This window comes from Myxine glutinosa, chromosome 1 (genome assembly GCF_964187855.1).
Source record: "Myxine glutinosa chromosome 1, kmMyxGlut1.1, whole genome shotgun sequence".
Lineage (NCBI taxonomy): Eukaryota > Metazoa > Chordata > Myxini > Myxiniformes > Myxinidae > Myxine > Myxine glutinosa.
The window spans coordinates 63,886,289-63,893,045 of record NC_136261.1 but is presented as its reverse complement, the minus strand read 5'-3'; positions in this window follow the sequence as shown (position 1 = coordinate 63,893,045).

Below are 6,757 nucleotides of genomic sequence, written 5' to 3'. Positions count from 1 at the left end.
CTTCAGGGTGTTTTGGGTCTTCCGGGTGTTTTGGGTCTTCCGGGTGTTTTGAGTCTTCGGGGTGTTTTGGGTTTTCGGGGTGTTTTGGGTCTTCAGGGGGTTTTGGGTCTTCAGGGCCATTTGGGTCTTCAGGGTCTTTTGGATCCTCTGGGCCTTTAAGGGTATTTTGGGTATTTGAGGTGTTTTGTGTCTTCAGAGGCATTTGGGTCTTAAGGGTCTTTTGTTTCTTCTGTGTCTTTAAGAGTCTTTGGGGTGTTTTGGTTATTTGGGGTATTTAAGGGTCTTTGGGGTCTTTAAGGGTCATTTGGGTCTTAAGGGTGTTTTGGGTCTTTGGGGGTGTTTTGGGTCTTCGGGGTGTTTTGGGTCTTTGAGGTGTTTTGGGTCTTCGGGGTGTTTTGGGTCTTTGGGGTGTTTTGGGTCTTCGGGGTCTTTGGGGTCTTCAGGGTATGCCGCCGTGCAGCACATGGAGACAGAATTGGTTAATTGCTTAATTAAAATAAATAAATAATAATCATAAAATAATTAATTTCTTTATCAATTGGCAAATAGCATACCTTAAACCAACAATGTTTCAATCCAAATCTGTAACCTTTTGAAAATTAACTGAATAATTCATCGGAGAAATGAAATCATTAATCGATAAACTGATTAATCAATAAATAATTAATCGATTAATAGGTTAATCAATAAAAAAAAAATACCCTTTGCAGTCAAATCACTTGGTCATTGTCATGTCCAAATATCAGCTTCCTAGCTCAAAAGGTGCCTGAGTTATTGCCCAGATGAGAAAGGAAATAAATAAGTGATTAATAATGAAAATAAATAAATAATAATCGTAAAATAATGAATTGCCTAATCAATTGGTTAAGAGCATACCGAAACAACCACTGTTTCATCCAAATATGTAACTTTTTGAAAATTAATTAAATAATCGAATAATTAAATAATTATTTGATTAATTGATTAATCAATAAATGAAAAATACCATTTACAGCCAAATCACCTGGTCACTGTCATGGCCAAATATCAGCTTCCTCACTCAAAAGGTGCCTCAGATATCGCCCAGATGAGAAAGAAAATAAATAAGTACTTAATAAATCGATAATAATTAAGTAATTCGTCTATTAATGGATTACTCAAAAAATAAAGAAGAGTCATGCAGAACACGATACTTGCAAAATCCACCCCTCCCCAAAATAAAACGTTGCCATGGATACATAAAATTGTCTATTTCATCAAGATTAAAATTGACGATCTTAATCAAAGCTCAGGTCAATCAGATGAAAATTGATGATTTTTCAGATGAAAATTGATATCAGAAGTTTGACCTCGAGTTGACCTTTGACCTTTTGACTTCAAAAGTAGTTGGTTTTCCACTTTAGTGACTCAATATGCAAATGCTGTTCAATTTTCAAATCAAAGATGAAAAATGACAATTTTAGAAATTCGACCTCAAGATGACCTTTAACCTCAAAATCAATAGGCTTCTTCCTATTGACCTACTCTACCATCTGGTGAGATTTCGTGAAGATCAGTTTAAAATTGTGACCTGTAGGCGATGATTGACAAACAAACAGACAGACAGAATGAAAAATCGGTCAGAGACCGCGGACTTGCCGGAATGTACTTTTTTTTTAATCGGCCATTTTGGATCATCGGCCATTTTGGATCAAAATGGCAGGAAATCTATATCTATACATGTATACTCTTGAAATCTATACATGTATACTCTTGCCGGCGGTGTATAACTCGCAGCATAGCCAGCATAGCTATTTGGGTGGTGTATAAGCTAACAGGTCGCTGTCTCCATCAATCTTGCCAAGGCTGTAACACCGATCGGCTCAAAATCCTTTTAACTGTTGACTTGGTAGTTTTTACAATGAAGGAAACACGTATCGGGAGCACATATGACAGCGATTGTGAATGTGACAGCTCTGAGGCGTGTTTCGCTTCGCATCGCAGTGACGGCGAGCACCAACATGGCGGCTGTAAGTTTAAAATCTAACGATTTTCACGTTTTGGGTGACCTTGAGCTTGACCTTGGGCCTAGAAAGTTAAAAATTGGGCACAGTCTATTCCAGGGCAAGGCAAATATGTGTGTAAGGTATGGCGATGCTATGTGCAACGATGTAGACATAGTACTGCGCACAAACAGGCAGACAAACAGACAGACAGACAAACCAACCAACAAACATTCTTGCCGGAATCTATTCCGGCAAGTAATAATGCACAGGACCAACCAATATACTGGAAGAATCTTAGATTTTGCAAATGAAATCAACCAAGAAAGAAAACAAAGAGTGAAAACTGAGTACTCCCTTTCAGCGTGCTTCATCGCCAGGCCCCCTTCATCGCCAGGCCCGACGATGACGTCATGCAGCGCCTGAAGATGGAATAGGAAAGGAGCGGTGTACAGCCTTGGTGAAAGGCAAGCTAATGTTCAAACAGTACAGCAGGCAGGTATGCTACAAGGCTGTGCAGAGCAATGAGAAATTTGTCCAACTAGTACACCCGAAGACCACGGGAGGGGCAGAAAGGGTCATTCCTCTTTGGGGTACATAGATTACGGACGATCTATGGTCTGGTCTCAAGAACATTGGGTGTATGTTCATTTACCAAGTTTCTTGTGGAGAGATCGCCAAGTGGTTTAAGCATTCGAGAAAGCATTCCATTCAAAACTGTTAAGGAACGGTTGGCTTGGCAAGCGCTAGCGAGCTGCTTGGTAAATGAGCACACCCCGGGCTTCCTCCCTTTCAGTTTCTTGTTAAACAGAAGGATCGAGTTTCAAAAGTTCGCCATGAAAAATGCCACGTCAGCGCCAGGAAGAGTCATGTTATTAACCCAACACTTATGGGGTACCTGGAGTACAGTAGATCTCCGCTCAGTTCTGTAATTAAAACTTACCTCACGCATGTCGGGATTAGTCCAAATTTCTTCACTTAATGTTATAAACAGCATTAGCGACTGTTTAAAAAGTTAAGCATACGTGTTTGTGGTGTGTAATATCTTAACTTCCTGTAGTAGCCGTTGCTCCCACGGAAACGCCATTATAACTACTAGCAACGGTACCTGCCCTATGGGCGGGGCTTCAATTGGGAGGCCCAAATGAAAAGGCAAAATATCAGAAGGCTTTTTTTATTTTAAACGATTCATATAAACATCCGTTGAATCATATCACATGCAAATCATCAAAATCTAAACAGTACATGGCACCCATTTTGAAAAAAAAAATTGAATTCTGCAAAATGGAAGCGGCCGCTACACGTCTTTCTCAGTCGCATGTTTATGTGTAAAGAGTGCGCGCCAAATCTGTAACACGGAGACGGCCACTACACGTCTTTCTCAGTCGCACGTTTATGTGTGAAGAGTGCGCGTCAAATCTGTAACACGGAAGCGGCCGCTACACCTGTTTCTCAGTCGCTTTGCACACGCTGCCGTGTTACTTCGGAGCCGCACATTTCTATAGGAAGAGTTCGTCAGGAGTCGATCCACTCACTCCTGGTACGTAGAATTTCAACAAAAGCCACATCACTGTTCATATCGGTAAATATTATTCCATCGTGTTTGGAAAAACTGGAAAATTGGAAAAGTTGAAAAACTTGGAAAAACAATATGGCCTATTTTACTCCCAGGGGTCCCAGGAATAAGCACCCAAAATATCGTTGCGATCGGTTCAGCCGTTTTTGCGGTACCTTCGAACAGACGGACGGACATTTGGTGAATTATTGTGAGATAAGCTATTTATACACGTTATCACTGCAGGAAAAACGCCTTGGGGAAGTGGGACATTATTAGTATTAATATTGTTTTGTAATAACATTAACAATACTAGGGCATGATGCGATTATCATTAATTTTGTTCTTAAAAGCGTCTTTGGAAAAACGCCATGATAACGCTAATATAACATTTATATACAACTCAACGTGCAACCCCATTGACGGCAATAGCGGGCAAACTCGCTCGGGGAAAGAAAACCACCTTAGGGAGGGGGGCAAATGAATGCGGTACAACCTTCATTGTGTAACCCTTGGTCATCCTGTCAAGTTTGGTTGAGATTGGATAAGTAACGACAGAATGTATTGGCATCAAAAATTCATCAGACAGACACAAATGGCGTATGATGATGGGCCTACTAGTACTATAAAAGGAGACGTGCATCTGTCTGTGCGAGTTCCACCCATTGGACAGTTCACCTGGTGTTACACCCTTGGCTATTTGCAGGCTTGGACCCTCCTTGTCTCTTCAGGGCACACACGGCCCACCATCAGCTCACTTCTGGTGAAACTCCCAACATCCAGGATCACTGCTCATCTCCTCATTCTCTTCAACCTCATTATTCCATCCGCTACGTGAGATCACCCCCAATCCAAATCTTTTCTAAACCTATTAACACTGCTCACCCTCAAGCCCACCTATATCCAAGTTTTTCCTTCTGTATCCCTCCTTTCTTGTCCCCAAACCCTTTACTTGTCGAAGTCTCCTTTAATTTTGTCCTTTAACTCTTCTATTGGCCCGTCCCCCCTCTGTTTCTTTTGTTCTGTTGCGTTTTGGGCAGTTCAGTTATAGCTCTTTTACGGGCCTCGACTCTATACAAAAACTAGAACAGCCCTCAGTAGAGAGCATACCGCCGCCTGGTTAGCCATATCACTCAATGGTGAAGAATCACTTAAAATTTTCTACCAGCTGGATCCAGATCCAGATCTTCACCAAAATCGAATCGATTCTTCCTTGTCACACACACACAACCTGTCCACCACGTTTCGTCCAAATCCGTCCATAACCTTTTGAGATATCCTGCTATGTATCGTTTTTGTCCCGATCTCTCAATGGGGAAGAATCACTTAAAAATTAAACAATTTTCATATCCGAATCCATTTTGATATCTTCACCAAAATTGAATCGAATCGTCATTGTCACACACACAACATGTCCACCAAGTTTCGTCTAAATCCATCCTTAACTTTTTGAGATATCCTGCTATGTATAGTTTTTGTCCCTATATCCCAATGAAGAATCACTTAAAAAATTCTAGTATCCGGATCCGAATCCGGATCCTCACCAAAATCGAATCATTTCGTCCTTGTCGCATATGGTACATCTCTGCCAAATTTCGACCGAATCCGTCCACAACTTTTTGAGACAGACAGACAGGAGTGAAAACATAACCTCCATCCACCTTTGGTGGCTGAAGTAATAATACCACATTCTCTCGAGAGCAATGCCGTCCAATATGTTCGCCACACATGGCGAATTGATGCTCTTGAACAATTATATTTTTATCCCGACCCTGCACAGCAGGAGACTGGGTTTTGTAAATCACATGTGTGTGTCTAGGCCGTAAATCCTTATCATTGGAGCTATTGTCATCAAAATTTCAAAGCTTTATTATAATATAGAATGCAAATTAATAATTTTGTCAAAAGGTTAAAGGTCAGCATCACAAAATCATTAATTTTAATCCAATTGACCTGCAATTTCAATTCAACAGAGTTTTGTAATCAAATTTTCAAAAGCATCATCATGACGACTAGCGTGACTCGGTGCGCTCCGCATGCCTCACCACACGTCGTTTCAGAGGGATAGGCATATTTGACCATTTGTGTCTTTCGGGGCTTCATGGTCTTTTGGATCATCTGGGCCTTGAAGGGTATTTTGGGTCTTCTAGGGTTTTTGGGGTATTTAAGGGTCTAAAGGGTCTTTGGATCCTCTGGGCCTTGAAGGGTATTTTTGGGTGTTTTGGTTATTTTGGATCATCTGGGCCTTGCAGGGTATTTTGGGTCTTCGAGGTATTTTGCGACTTTAAGGTAGTCAGGGTCTTCAGGGTGTTTTGGGTCTTGGGGGCCATTTGGGTCTTTTGGATCCTCTGGGCCTTTAAAGGTATTTTGGGTCTTTGGCATCTTCAGAGCTTTTGGGTCTTGTGGGCTGTAAAGGGTCGTCACAGGTCTGAGGGGTCTTAGCAGTCTAAACGTAATTAAGAGTTCACGGACTGTGTTTTGGGTGTTAATTTAATTTGAAGACGTACATAACCATATACGTTTGCTCTATAAGATATGGAGAAGAAATTAATAATTTGGTCAAAAGGTCAAAGGTCAGCTTCACATAAGTCAATTTGCATTCGATTGACCTGAAATTTTAAGAATTTGCATATTGGGTCATTGAATTGGTTCACCAATCAAAAGCTACGAGCTGATTGTTTTGTATTTTTTAGATCAAAAGGTCCAAAGTCAAGGCTGCATAAAATCAAATTTTTATTTTGTATTTTTTACCGTTTGTTATTTTGTGCATACGGAAGAAGAAGACGTCTGAATACAAACAGACGCGGACGGGCTTTGTATTTTCAGATGCGTTTTAGTTTTCTTTGCAAACGGTAGCGTTGGTGCATCAGTGATCGGCTAGCATCAACAGGGTGCTCAACTCAGATCCTTAACATGAAGGTCAATTGAGGCTAAAACTTTAAATCATGTGAAACCATGAAACACTTTAGTCGAGTATAACGAGAATGAAAACCATGGAGTTGGGGTTGGAGGAGTCATGGAGAGTGGGATGAAGAAGAGTGAGATGTGTTAGAACAGTCTCCCTGGACATATCTCACATTTAACAGGCTTCTCCAAGGCAGGATGTTGGTCTCAATCATCGATAAAAATGGCCCCTGATGCTTTGGAAAACCAGATTCTTTTTTGCAGAAGACTCCATATTGTCGTACAATACATAATCCCTCTGCTAGTCTCTTCAACTTCTGGGCCTCAGTCAGCCATG